This window comes from Hyaena hyaena, unplaced genomic scaffold, assembly GCF_003009895.1.
Source record: "Hyaena hyaena isolate Hyena2069 unplaced genomic scaffold, ASM300989v1 scaffold_67, whole genome shotgun sequence".
Lineage (NCBI taxonomy): Eukaryota > Metazoa > Chordata > Mammalia > Carnivora > Hyaenidae > Hyaena > Hyaena hyaena.
This window is the reverse complement of record NW_024080699.1, coordinates 1,352,740-1,367,810: the sequence shown is the minus strand read 5'-3', so window position 1 is coordinate 1,367,810 and position 15,071 is coordinate 1,352,740. Positions and strand designations below refer to the sequence as shown.

General features: G+C 44.5%; 1 protein-coding gene across 3 annotated transcripts in view; it reads left to right on the top strand.

Moving 5' to 3' along the window:
• FOXN3 (forkhead box N3) overlaps positions 1-15,071 on the top strand; it is a 418,273-nt gene that overhangs the window by 115,343 nt on the left and 287,859 nt on the right. For all 3 annotated transcript variants that reach the window (XM_039232480.1, XM_039232481.1, XM_039232482.1), the window contains exon 4: positions 8,442-8,557. The gene's annotated coding sequence lies outside the window, so the exon portion shown is untranslated. The remainder of the gene's footprint in view (positions 1-8,441; positions 8,558-15,071) is intronic.

Genomic DNA, 15,071 nt, shown 5'->3' with positions numbered 1-15,071 from the left:
AGAATATTTGACTTTTCTCCACTGGTCCACACAATTGATGAGGGCAGCGATTTGAACTCCAAGCAAAACAGAGAACGTTCAGATTCCAGGAAAATCACATTTCTTCCTGAATGATGGCAGATTTCCATCTTGTTAGTTATTCACTCATTCTAATACCTTCTTCCATGGGCTCGGGAACAAAGACCCCGGGCAGGGACAGATGAAGCCCTTGTTGAGGGTTTATGCTTTTGCCTAATTAAAGCTATTGGATTTACAGCCTGCTAATACAGCCCTCGTTAGAAGGAAGAACAACTCTTAGCTTGGACCCACTTCAGAAACTTTGCAAGATCTCCAGTGCCTTTCACAGACCTGTTAAGGCACGTCCCTGATAGCATCTTTATTCCGGTGCCATTCCATGATAACTTCTTCTTTGGGGAGATGAGATAGTCACGTTTTCTGTCCTACCCACACCGTGGTTTTAAAAGAAAGAAACAAAGTTGTCAATTTCTCCCAAGAGAAGTTAGTGAGAGGATCCATTGCGTTTGCTGTGGCACCTTAAGCAGATACCCAGCAGGCTAGGTTGGCACACGGCTCATTTCAGCCATCCGTATTTTCAGGTGTACCATATGTATTTAGTACATCATTTGATAATGCTAAAAAATATTAAAGCAGTGTGAAACTAAAGGAGAAAGAAGATGAATGTTAGCATTCCCCTGGGGTTCATGGGTGAAGGAATTAACACAGCGTGGCACTCTACCCTAGCTGTGTTTGTTTCCATGGCAACAGCTACGTACATGTTTCAGACTATCTACAGTGACACAGTTGCAGAAATAGTAGCTTGCAGGTTTCTGATATCGCATCAGTGGACAGGCAGCACGCACTATATTAAGTAAGTGTAAAAGAATTTAAAATATAGCTCCGATTCAGATGTATATTAGCTCAGCTGAGCAATGTGCCGGGGTTTCGACATCCCCCTTCCTCACGACAGCAAAATCTGGGCAAAGTTGAAAGTTGCAAGATTTCAGTCAAACAATTGCCCTTGCTTGGGTAAAAATCATCAGATGAAACAAATGTGAGTGAGTTACAAAGGTAAGAAAATGGCCTTGACAGATGACAGATTTATGAAGGATATTGTCAGTGAAGCTAATTTTTTTGGAGGGGGGTAGTGATGGGTAGGGAATGAAAGCTTTGGTTGAAAAATAGCTGAGTCTTAAAGCAAATCTAACGTGCAACAGAATCTTTAACTGCTGCTGAGTTTATGGCAACTAAGGTCTTTGCATGTATCGTTGTGGAAATGGCTTTTATATAAAAATGATCAGGTGAGGAGCAGAGAGGTCGATTAGGTGTGCAGTTAAAGGGAATTTGGGGCTCCATTGTCTTTTCTGAATGCTTATGTAAATATCTCTCTTCTCGCGGGGATGACCCTGGTTTGTCTTTGACATTTGCTGCTACTTTTTGGTACCATTTGCTGGTTTTGTGTTTATATTATGCTGCCACATTGTAGCCTGGTACGACTTGCGTGTTGGTTAGAGAGCAACCAAATAAAGATGCTGGACTTTGTAAGTGTGTGTGACTTCGCAATCAGATTGTACAGCAATTTAGGAGAAGTGTTCAAATATGTATTTATTTACGTGCTAGACCTCTTCTTTTGAATAGCAGCCTAGGTATTAGGTTAATGGATTTCAATGTGCACGCTGTGATTGCAGGAGCTTTCAAGTATGTTGTAGTTCAATTTATACTGAGTTTTTAATGTCAAAATATTTTTATTTATGCCCATTATTCGGTTTAAGCTACATTTGCCTTATAGTTTTATTATTCATATATCAGTGGAGAGAATGTAAAATGGCATGGTAATTTAAGCTAATCTATTCATTTGAGGAGGATTCATTTTCTGACCGTCGGTGGACTTTTACAAAAAGTGGCATGAGGCATACAACTCTTTTGGTGTGGATGAGACTGTTTTTTATGTGCACAGGAAACTATCTACAGTGACTACCCTGCGTGTTGTTCTTCACAGTAATGATTTGATCAGGTGTTAAAAGAACAGCTATTGGAGGGTTGGAGGGGAGCGGGGGACGTTATGCACTCTGGAGCTTCCGGAACACCTGGGTAGGTGGAGGGCCGGGACAGATTTTGAATCATAAATCAGGGACTTAAACCTTAGACTCTTCAACACCCCAGTGGACAGATATGATCTGCCTTTCTAAATAAGGTGATCCCAAATGAAGCGAATGTTGAAGCCTCCATTTATGCCCATCTGTGGCCTGAGCCACCCAGAGATGGGAAGGGAAGTTTGTGTCTTCTGTGGAGAATTGGTGTTTTGGCGGTTCATGCCCAAGGCAGCTCCCGTCTCAGAGGAGAAGCCCCTCCATTTACTGCCACCCTCAGCTCTGTTTAGTTGTGAGACATGAGCCCATTTTAGGGGCTGACAGGAGGGCAGGTCTGCAGATCCCTTCCCCGTGACCTGTGTCCTGGTGGTGGGCAGCTTCTCTGTGTGACAGCTGCAGAAGCCACCTGTGCTTGCACCCCTCCCCCCACCCCCAGGCAGAGGAACCAGATCCCGTTGGTATGAGGGTTTACATGATTTTCTACTATTACACTTGAGGGGCCCTTTGGTTCATTAACCTTGGGCTCTGACACTGGGTATCAAAAAAGTGTCAGTGAACTACTTTGAATGACTCACTCAACTTCAGTGTTTTTGTGAATGCTAGAGCAAGCCCTTCCAACAATCGAGATGTTTGTATATTTGTTTCATCATCCCAAAATATTTTCCAGTGTAGAGCAAAAAATGGAAAACACCACCACCAACAAATCCATGCGTCTATACCATGTCGTTTCGACTCTTTCATAAGAATAGAAAAAAACCAGGAACCTGAATGCAAAGCCCTAGGCCAAACCAGTCATTCGAATATAAAATCCTGGCAGTGCTTGTAGGAAACTCAGTTGCTTCCATTTGAAGGGCCAGGAAATTGATTTGGAAAAAAATAAATTTGAGGGATTCCCAAATAGTGGCAGCATGCGTGAATAAGAGAAAAATGAAGGTACAGACTGGTCTCATTACCAATCTCAAATGGTAATAGAATTGCCAGGATAAACTTCCTTCAGCATAGCTCATTTCGAGTGTCCACTGTCCAGAACTTCTGGAGGTCCTTGGTGACCACAGGGTAAAAGCCAGTCTGTAGGCCGGCATCCAGGGCTTTCCCCATCTGCCCCTCTTCAGCTCCTTTGATGAGGGAGGGTGGGGCGAGATGGGGGCAAAATACAGGCTAACAGCCCCCCCTCCCCCTCCTCCTGCCAGGTGATATGTGTGATATTCCTCAGACACTCCTGGCTACCCAAGAACAAAGGAAAGGGGTTTTAAGTGCTTGCCATGGTAATGTGGGAAACTAAGGCAAATGAAAAATTAAATTCCTTTATTGCTTACAGCCCATTGACAAGTCCTTGAAATGGGCAGAATGACCTCCCACTAGGAGCTCAGCTGCCTCGAGGATGACATTTTTCTAGGGGCAAAAGGGAATCTTGGCTTAACATCATCCTGGCCCCCCAGGATCCTGTATGTCTACTTTAACATGTAAAAATTCCTTCGGAAATTTCCTTTATCTCAACTGCCCCAAGATTCATGCTGGCAATCACACTCCAAGCTTATGGGCCCCCTGATATACATCTCAAGGGTCTCATGACTGAGGTTTTACTGAACGATAATGAGCGGCATTTTCCTCTCAAAGTCCGGGAAACCTTGCTTCCAAAAATTCCTTAAGAGACTTACTCTATCCCCTACCTGCTCCCATCCTGAGAGTATATAATCAGTTACTCATCACGACCCAGTGCAGCTCTTCCTGCCCACAGGTCCCGTCCCTGTACTTTAATAAAATCACCTTTTTGCACCAAACATGTCTGTAAGAATTCCTTCTTGGCTGCCTGCTCCGGACCATCCCACCATCACCCCCAAACTTCATGACTTTCTCTCTAGATCTTCTCTTCCTTGAGCCTCTTGTGGTGCTGCTCTAGGGTACCACATACCATGTCCTGGCCATGCCGGGGAGTTTCTGGGCCTTTGCTGTGGCCACTGCCTCTACCCAGATGCCTTTATTCCCACCTTTCCAGTTCTTTCATAAAACCTTGCAGAACTCTCCCTCTCAGGCTCAGTGGGATGGTTACTCCATCCTTCATGTTCCCATAACAGTTTCCTTTTCTGCAAGTCTGGCACTGAAATGCACAATATTAAGATTAGTTGTGTCTGTCCTTAACCGAGCAGTAAGCATATCAAAGACAGAGCCATGACTCATGGACTTGGGTAGCTTTTGCAGTACCTAGAACAGCACTGCAAGCTGTCATGTTTCATTGAATCCTTAAGACTTTATAAAGATCGAGGTTATTAAATAATCTCCAGTGCCCATGTCCTCTGCTCCCAGAGTCGGTGGGATACACTGAGGCCTCGGAGGCTGTGTCGGTTACAGCACCAAACATCTGGACCAGTTTGGCCTCTCTCAGATGCTTCCAAACTCCTGGTTGTTTGACAGCATCTAAACACAGACACCAAGTGAATGGCTGATTCCTTTTCTCATATTTATAGAATCACAAGATTTTACAGCCAGAAGGAACCTTAGGGAGCTGAACTCCTCATATCACAGAAGAGAGAATTGTAAGTCTGAACTGTTAAGGGACTTCTCCAAAGCCACATGGTTGGTTAGTGACCCAGGCGTATGGATCCAGCTGATAATCTCTCTACGTGGTCCTGTCTACTGAGCCTTCCTGGCCGTGGCCTTGGGTTTCACTTAAGACATCACCAGTCAGCTCCTGCTTTCTGCCTTGTGTTGGGGCGGCCGGCTTTCTCTATGTAATCACCATCGTCAGACAACAATCCCGTTACCCACTCTTTGCTAATGGCTGATATCATGGGGGTAGAATTAAAAACAGAAGTGGGCTCAAGTTTAAATCGGGGCCCCTGGGAGCCAGGCTAACCATTCATTAGCCATCGCCTCGCGGAGGACACAGCAGCTGCTGAACTCGGTCAAGTTCAGCCCCTTAAAAAGAGTGGAAAAAAGAAAGCACATACTTTCCAGTGCCTGGGCACCACGGAGCTGGGCCAGCACTGTGGCAAAAAGATCTCTTCAGTTTCAGAAATATGAGATCCTGAGCTTGCACACAGGGAGGGGCCGGGAACGGGCCTGTGGCTAGAGCTGACTGGTATTAACCCTCCCATCAGACCCCGCCCCTATGGGAAGAGCCCAGGAGGATCTAAAGAAAGAGCCAGCCCTCCAAGTTGACATAAGGAACAAGCTGTGTGAGTGAGTGTGCGTGTGTGTGTGTGTGTGTGTGTGTGTGCATGCGCGCACGTGTTTAAAGGCCTGTGCCTGAGGTCGATAGGCTTTTTCAGAGGGACTCTTGGCTTTCTGTGTAAACGTGTACTTCCTCTTGTCCAGAGTTAGCCTGTTAGGGGAATAAAGCGCAATTCAGGTTTCCAAGTTGGAAGCCTGATTAATCTCTCTGCCAGTTACATATGGAAATAAATTAGTAAATGGTCCATCTGGGACTAAACTACTGCAGAGATGATAAATTATCGCCATCGTATATGTCAGTGTTGCTGAAGACTGAGTTGTGCTCACCAGGAGCGGCTGAAAGATACCTGGATGCTCTATCGTGGTCAAGAAAATAAAATTTAAAAAATTTACCTTGAAAGATTTCTTGGGAGAATGGTTTGGTTGATGCCAAGTTTGTTCCTTAGGACTGCTATCTCTGCAGATATTTAAAAGGTGAGTCTCAAGGGCATAAGAAATATTTTATTTTTATATTTTCAAAGGCCAGTATGATAAGTATTAATTAGTACCCCAGCGCCTCCATGAGCAGGATAATTCTGTACCTTATAGTAGCCTTGTGCTTTGTACTTGTCATAGCAATTTCCCGTCTGTTTTTTTTTTTTTTTTCCTTACATTTCAATGAAGGTGGGGCAAGTTCGTCCCTCTAATTCTGGATCAGCAAAGAACTGAGGTTTCAGGGACCAGGCCCCTTATGCACAGGGACTCAGATGGCCAAACGGCAAACCTGGAAAAGCACCCACATATCGCCGATTCGGAACCCTGCTTCATTTCTATCAGTCCTGCGTGACGTCAAAGCCTTTCCGTATCGCCCCCATGCACCGAGCAGCGCCAGGCAATAACGCATTCTATTTATGTCGGTTTTCTAGAGGCAAAAGCTGTACCTTCTTGATCGTGAGAAGTCTTTTGTTTTTTCCTCTAAGTGGAGATGTTGAAGGTTGGTTTAACGTTTGTGTTTTTTCTTAGCTGTTTTAATTTGGTTAAGTGGAAGTTATCATTGACATACTAGTTTCAGATGTGCAACATAGTGATTTGATATTTGTGTACATTGTAAAATGATCACCACAAGATAAGTCTGGTTAGTACCCTTCACCTTGCATAGTTACAAAACTTGTTTTCTTCTGATGAGAACCTTTAAGATCTAGTCTTTTAGCAGTTTTCAAATATGCAATATAGTATTTTTAACTATAGTCACGGTGCCGTGCATTACTTACACAGGTGACTTTTTATAACTAGATTTTATAACTAGAAGTCTGTACCTTTTGACCCCTTTATTCATTTCTTCCCTCTCCCCACCCCTTGGCTTAATTTTTTCCCCTACGGTTAAAGGCACACCACTATCCCCATGAATTATTTTATAAAACTAAAACCACAGATGTCTTTAGGGGCTTTTTAGGTATGGTAACATTTTGCCCCTTTGCAGAATGGCCTGCGGCTACTGTGACCTCTAGATTCTTATGCCTACTTTAAAATTTTCTTTTGTATCTTCCTCCTGGGCAGAACTCTTCAACGGTTCATCCTTAAAGCAGCTGAGGTGTGCACCCTTTTAAAAAGTGCAGTAATAAAAAAAAAAAGTACAGAAAAGCAAACAAGCTTTAGAAATCTCAAAGTCACCTGGCTTATCAGACATCAATTTCTAACCATAAGCAGCAGGTGCCATGCGGTGGTCTTCACACAAGAAAGAGAAGTCACAAGCCCCTAGCACTTCCCTGTCTGTACTTGGCAGTAACCTTGTCTCTCACCCAGACCCCCTTCAAGTTTCTCCTCCAGAGCTGGTGGCTCCAAGCACCTGAATGGCCCCTCCTCACATTTTCTGGCCTCCGGGCCTTTGCTTCAGCTTTTACTTATCCCTGCCTGTCAAAATCCTGTCCAGATCTCAAGGCCGGTTATTATTGTGATTATCTAGATGCTTTCCCTTACCTGCTCTCTCCACCCCAACCTGAAACAAGTGTCTCCTCAGAAACCTTGTAACTGATTATTAGGGGAAATAACACTGTATTTGGGTTGCCTGCATCGCCGTCTTGCCTCCCATGGTGGACAATGTATTTCTGAAAGGCACGGATTTCATCATGCTCGCTCTCTGACTCTTCCACCCTCCCCGATCCTTGGGTCAATGCTTTGCCTTTAATTAAAACTTAACTCGCAGTATACTAGGGTAATTTGATTTGATAGCAACAGAATGGGTGTCTTTGAATGGGTGGATAAATTAATAATCAAAGCTTTGTCAGGATTATTTGGAGGGCTAGGTAAAACAGATTGCTGGGTCCCCACCTCCAAATATTCAGATTCAGTGCATCTTGTTGGGGGGGGGGCAGGAATTTGTATTTGGAACAAACACTCAGGTGATGATGTTATGTGGCTGTTCCAGGGACCGCGGTTTGAGAATCACTGATCTAATGAATTGATTGCCTCACGTTCTCTCTACTGAAGTGCACAGGATAACTTTGTTCTTTCACGAGAGAGTCTATTCATTTGTCTTCTTTGAGGCGTAGGCTAAAAAAATATCTCCCATCAAAAATTATTACACAATGTATCTCATGCACCAACTTTCCTATTTTTGCAAGATTATTGGTTAAATGTGGGCCAATAGTTTGCAGCCCATTTAGTGAGTTTGAGCTTGATGGGGTCTTTGCCTCCAGGAGTAGAGCCAGAGTAATTTTATTTTATAACAACAGAAAAGAGCGTCATTGGCTTTGCAGCCTGTGTTTGGTCTGCCCAGTGGATCGAGGTGGGTCCACATGCTTGAACGCTGGCTGTGAGTGTTTGCTGTTTTTTTTTTAAATATAGACAAGTGTTCATAGTATATAGACAGCTATAGTGAAGTAAAATGATCTCACAAAGGTCACCATGACCGTTGTAGTAAAGTGAGATAATCTCATGGTATCTATGGCACCGCATTTTCAAATTTCTGTGTCCCTTTGTGCCCCATGAGGCAGTTGCAAGAATATTCTATCATGAAAGTTCCAGTGGTTCAATAACTTTCCAGGAAATAAGAGGCAACTGTTGCAATTGGTCTCCCCCCCCCCCCCCCTCCAAGGGTTGCATCTTTTAGAATCTGGCCAGAGATGACTGACAGCCATTGTGTTTGAGAGGGTCCTCTCTCCTCCTCCCGTCTAATCCCGCCTTTCTTCTGCTCCTTTCTACCAGTCACTAGAAGCATCATCTCCTAGAAGACCAGCATTCTCATGATTATGGAGGCCTCTCTGTCCTTTCTGTGACTGGAGCGATGCTGACCTCGGTTTCTTGGACCCATTCTGACTCAGGTAACCAGGCTCTGCCTCCCCCACCCCTCCCGTCCCTGTCCCGTCCCCCACCCCCCCACCCCCTGCCCCAACCTGCTCCTCAGGGAGATTGCACTGAATGCATGAAATACCAAAGCCATATTTAAATGCAAATGCCAAATTGATTGTTTCTTCATCAATTGGTATCCTCCCCCTCTTCCTCCCAATCTTCTTAATGATTAATTTATGCAGCTGATCAGACTGACAATGTGGTCAATCCAATTTAGGCATTAAGATAATGAAAACATTCAATCACGTCTCTATTTAAAATGTTGGTGTGTCACAGACACATGAAGTAACAGGAACAGTGCTGGGAATGTTCATATAGAAACTGGCTTCTGCCGTAGTTCCTGTAAATCAGTTTCTTTCCCATAACACCGTGTTTGACTTGAATTAAATTAATCTTTCTAATGTTGTATCTTGCGATTGACTTCAGTATCACGGAGTACCCGTTATGAGTTCGTGGCGCAGATGGTAATAAAAAAAAAAAATACAGGGCATGGAGCTAGGCTTCTAGAGTCATGGCTTAGCAAAAGATCCATGACTCACTCGAAGGAAAATGGCAAATGGTGGTGTTCAGCTTAGGGCCGGGGCTGTGTACTCATTAATGGTAGCTCTTTGGTTCAGGGAATTGAGAGACTTTGAGGACTGGGGTTGAAATAATTAGGGAAGAATTCATGGAAGAGGGAGGGCCTCCAGGGGGCTTTTTTGCTTTGGATCTTTTGGCCAGGCAGAGGGAAGAGGAACAACATGGCGCCTGGGTAGGAGGGTAGGAATGACCCCCATCTGTGCCTGGTCAGTGAGAGCCCCGATTGCATGGGCCAGATAGGTTTCAGAGGACCCTGATCTGCTGTCCCAGCCGGAGCCGGCCTCCCCCTCCGAGCCTAAGGTTTCCCCGGGAAACACCACCTGCCCTGTTATGGAAGGTCTTGGCTGGCAGCTTCCTTCAGGGACGGTGGTCACTGTTGCCTCACCCCTGGCTTGGCTGCTACCTTGCTGGCCTTTTTTGCTTCTTTGGGCCTGTCTGGATTTGGCCTCTTCCTGTCTATCTGATGCTTTACTCTTCTTTTACCCACCTGTTCCCCTCCCCTCCAGGCTGAAACTGGGGCCACAGTCAGGGCTGGGGAGCCAAGTGCCCTTATTCATTCTGGGGTAGCTCAGCAGATCCTGCCCGCACCTCGCTCCTTCCCCGTGCCGCTTTTGGATAAAACAGTGATGGCCCTCACTGCGCCGGGTCCTAAAGGTGCTACTGAGAGTTGCCTGCTGAGACTCCTGCCCATTCTGTCAGCCCTGTCCCGGCCGCCCCCCCCTCCCCCCGTCCACCGCCTCAGCGTGCCCCGGGGCTCCCTGAGCTGAGGGCCTTGCTGACCCTGGAGCTCAGGCCTTCCCGGCATCAGAGCCCTGGGCCGCCGGCCACCATGAAGTAGAAGAGCTAGAGTAACATTCTGTGTTGCCCTCTCACCACAGTGATTGTGGGCCTTTGTCTTCTAAGCCTAGTCCAGGGCTCAGTCACGCGGCCCGTCAGGCTCCTGGGCCAGGTGTGGTCCACTGCTTGTTCGTGTGCGCTGCCCACGTGGAGAATGGTTTCTCCAGGACTTTTTACATTATTATTTTTTAATGTTTATTTATTTTTGAGAGAGAGCCAGAGCATGAGTGGGGGAGGGGTAGAGAGAGAGGGAGACACAGCATCCAAAGTAGGCTCCAGACTCTGAGCTGTCAGCACAGAGCCTGGTGTGGGGCTCAAACCCATGGACTGCGAGATCATGACCTGAGCTAAAATTGGATGCTTAATGGACTGAACCACCCAGGCGCCCCAGTTTCTACATTTTTATTATTATTTTTTAATTTTTTTAAAAAATATTTTTATTTATTTCTAGGAGAGAGAGAGAGACAGCGTGAGCAGGGGATGGTCAGAGAGAGAGGGAGATACAGACTCTGAAATAGGCTCCAGGCTCTCAGCTGGCAGTCAGCACAGAGCCCGACGCGGGGCTCGAACCCACGAACCGTGAGATCATGACCTAAGTGAAAGTCGGATGCTTTCCGACTTTCCGACTAAGCCACCCAGGCACCCCTGTTTCTACATTTTTAAATGGTTGGAAAAAATTCAAAGAAGAATAATATTTTGCACCACCTGAAAATTAAATGGAATTCAGATTTCAGTGTCCCCAAATAAAGCTGTACTGGGATGTAGTCATGTTCATTTTTTGATTATCTGTGGCAGCTTTTGCATAATGGCAGAGTCAAATAGGTGCCTCAGAAATCATGAAATGTTGACTTTCTGACCCTTTGCAGAAAAAAATTGTCATCCTAGCAAATCACCTAGACCCTTGTGTGACATAGGTACTTGAAAATTTTGAGGTGTGCAATATTTTGCACCATGAAGAAAATAAGGTTGACGGGTGAGTAAGATTTGCATAGGAGGGGCAAATTGATCATATTCTAGATGGTGATTTTTCTATTCTTCCATTTAACTTGCAAGTAAATCTAGACATGACCTTGAGGCCACTTCATTTCAGAAACTTATATATTAGGGTTGTCTTTAAAATAAGGCTCCTTGGGGTAAACTAAGTGTTAGAACAAATCAGCAACACATAAAAACGTACCCTGCATTTTGGAACTTTCTTTTACTTGGCACTTGGCATGAACCATCTTATTTTAAACCAAATAAATATTTAGTTTTAAATCAAGTAAGCATTGAAGACCTAGCATGAGTAAGCCTCAAGGATTTAATCTTGGCAATATTTTCCCACTCTGGTGGGATTTTCTGATATTGTTGAGTGGAAACTACTCCAGTTATCAAAGTTGGAAGTGTGGGTTCTTACTTCTCTTAAGTAGCTGAGCCAGGGCTTCTTACCCTTGGAAGAGTAGAAAGTATTCCCCAGATCTCAGGGTCAGTGCAAGAGACGTTCATTTCTCCCTCACTGGATTGCACCTGTGTGGCCGTCCTATGTCCAGTTTTGAGGATCTAAGCCTTCTCCCTCTGGTGACACCTATGTTTCCTGGTTGCTGCGACATGTGAAAAAAAGAAAAACACACACCCTCTCTTAAGTGCCTTAGACCAGAAGAGACTGAGACCAGTTTCACATCCACAGTCAGTTGGCCAGAATTAGTAACATGACCCTCTCTTGTGGATAGGAGCTTGGGAAGTAAGTACAGAGATGCAAAAGATCTGCCCTTGCCACACTGCATCACTGTGAGGAATCCCATACTTTTTCTATGCTTTTCTTTCTATGCTCATCATTAGAAGGTAATTCACCCATGTCTACATTTTTTCACATAGTTTATGAGAGGTTCAGATATGATGTACGAAAGAGCCTTATGGTAGCTTGAGTTGGAAAACAGGTAAGATACAATTGTTACCTGATTTCTTTATAAGATACTGAGTGGTGATGGAGTGGAGTCAAGGTAATCACGTTCTGTAGGCCTGGGACTGCCCAAGAATTTGCCAGTTGACCTAATGCAGTTATACAGTCTTCCCTGTCACCCCCAGGAATATCCTAGCATAGACAGCCAATTTTATGACCACCCCAGCTTGACCCCACTGGTCGTCTTTCAAGATCAACATTAGCTACTGTTTAGGTGCCTTTTCTGAGTCATACCGTTCTAAGCTTTTTGCCTGTACTGCTTCATTTAATCCTCGTAACAGACTTTTGAGGTGGGTACACGTAATCTTGTTCGAGCTAAGGTAGTAGAGGTAGAAAGGTTTGAATGGGAACCAGGTCCGAAGGGCTCTTAAGCGCTCCACGGGACTGCCTCGCTCATCCTTCTCGAGGACTTGACCGTGTGGGCCCCACTCCCCTGATGCTGGCTGGGGAATCGCTCCGAGACCACACACCAGAAGAGAGCTAAGGCTAGCCCTTCTTGGCTTCGATGAGAAGGTGAGACATGGAATCACAACGTGATTCTCCAGAGCCAGAAAGTAGCAGGACCAGGGTGTCCCTTTCCACCCACTCTCCTGGGCATCGACAAGAGCAGCTTGGGTTAACACTGGGCACACATTTGACACGGGGAGAGAGGTTTTATTTTGAAACCTAGGGTGGAGCAGAATTCTAACCAGTGAAGGCTTGCCGTGCGCCATGTAGTTGATTCAGACAGGCTCCTTACCAACACAAACAGCCAGGAGGAACTGAGCTCTGTTTTCAGGGAGTTTATTTACAAATGTGTGTATTAAAAAAAAAAAAAAAAGCCAAACCACAACCAAAGACCAGTCTGCTTGCAGAATAATATCAAACAAAAACCCATTTATTCACGAGATGGTATTAATTTCCCTGGTTTCTAGCCTTTCTAATCAGCGTTCAAAACCAAACCCATGGAGTCAAAGGGAAGAATCTCTGGAAAGTGAACCCACTGTGGCCAAATCATCTCTTGCATCGCTTGCTTCAAGACCTGCCCCGCCCCCCCCGAAAATGATACATGTGGTTTCTAAATGTACAAAGCAAACCAAAGGAATTCCATCGTGAAAGAAAAATTAGATGGAAATTTCTAATCCTGTCTCATAAACAATATAGGAATAACTTTAAAATATTCTGCTTTAAGCATGCATTTAATTTGTGCTCTGGGAACCAAATAATGTTGCTAAGATAAAACATTCTAATAATGATTTATGTAAATTTATTTGTACAAAGTAATGGTGTAGTTGCCTATAGCAAATTGCTTGGAATATGCAATGACATTTATGAGATCTTTTTTTCCCTCTGAATTAATACAATGGAGAAAATGAGAGACTCCAGAAAGGAAAAAAGAAATTTATGTTCAAAATGGAGTCTGATGCCTTGGGAGGCAGAGACAGCTGGACAGGTTACACGGTGTGGAAATTGTCAACAACCACAGTTCAACATGTTTTCCATGATGCTCCTATTATGGAAGCCAAGATTTAAAGTCATACAAAGAGTGTGTGTGTTAGGCTCTTTGAAGGCGAGAACCCTTTATTTTAGTGACCATGAGCCCTGCAGACACCAGAATTCTTTCAGAACAGCCAGCGACAGATCACTTGTTCTCATGGTGCCTTCTTAGACAGGGTGCTGATACCATAGGATACAAGAGGCCAAATGTAATTAAAAATTGGGCAGTTAATCTCTGTTCCCAGTTACTTCAATACCAAGGGAAGTTATGCTTGAGTCACAAATGTTAATAAACAAAACAAAACACCCTCCCAAGAACTAATTCATAGACGTACAAGGATTTTTCCTATTGGCTGCCTAGTCAGCATCTTTGATAATGGCTCTAGGTGTTTCCGGGAAACCTTTAGTAAATGGAAATCCCCATATATGTAACAGAGAGAGCTTCTGGAGCTATGCTTTGGCCTTGTAAGTGCCCGGTATAATTTGCCATAACCAGTATGATTTTGAAAAGGTATGATATTAGCACCTTAGTTTCAGAAGGCATTTTTTTCCCCCTAAAGAGTTTGTACTTTCTCCCTTCATTATCGCAATCATTTTTGTGAGGTAGGTAATAAGAGTTTGTATTCCCTGTATAGGGAAACTTAGAGCCGCAGAAGTCACAAAGCAGGGTCACGAAGCAAGGTCACGAAACAAGGTCATGAAGCGAGACATCCCGAGGTGGGGAGGATAGCAGCTTCCACACGAACTTGGGCCCTTTGTTGTCACAAACTAAAGCAGATGGCAGAGGTTTGTGAATTCTGGAGAGCTTGATTTATTTAAAACAAATTCCAGAGTTTTGGTCCCTCAAAAGCCATTTTTGAATTGCACCAACTCTCTTGAAAGGACTGGGTTTGTCTAGTTGGACAGGATGGCTTTGCAGTCAGGGCATTGGCTGTGGTGTGGCCAAGGGCTCGGGGCTGAGAGTTAGAGCTGCTGAGAGAGGGGCCGGGAAGCTTGAACAGGACTTTCAGATGGAGTTGAAAGGGCACTGGCTACTAGGAAAGAGGGGATGGCCTGGGTTTTGAGCAGCACGACTTATAGTGCATGTACCGTAAAAGCCGTGGCTCGTGGTGGGACTGGTTTTAGTGAAGTGACCCATGATTCCCAGGGTGAGAGAGTGGAGGTTAGGGCCACACTTCCAGATTCCAGCTTTCCTTTTTCCAGCTGAATGACTTTGGGTGTGACTTCTGAGCTGTGGATTCCTAGAGAATAATGCTAAGGTATCTGAGCCTCCATTTCTCCATCTGTAAAATGGAAAGGTCTACAAGTGTCACCTTGTAGAGATGACCTGGGAATTAAATAAAATAATTCTTATAAAATATTGGGTACAGTGCTCGGCAGGTAGTAAACACTCATAAAATGATTATCGTTGTTATTCCTTGAGAATGTATGGTCCTGACTGATCATTGGAAACGAGATTAAAATCTATCTCTGATTTAAATGAGAATTGATCGAAAAGATTTCTAAGTCAGTTGTTTCTGTGTACTGAAAGAGAACAAGGTAAACATGGGAGTTCGTTCATTTGTCCATTCAACAAACAGCTCTTGATGTCCAAGGTCCTTTGCAAACTGTTTTCGAGGGATGGAGAAGCCAGATAGAGTTCTGGTCTCAACGGA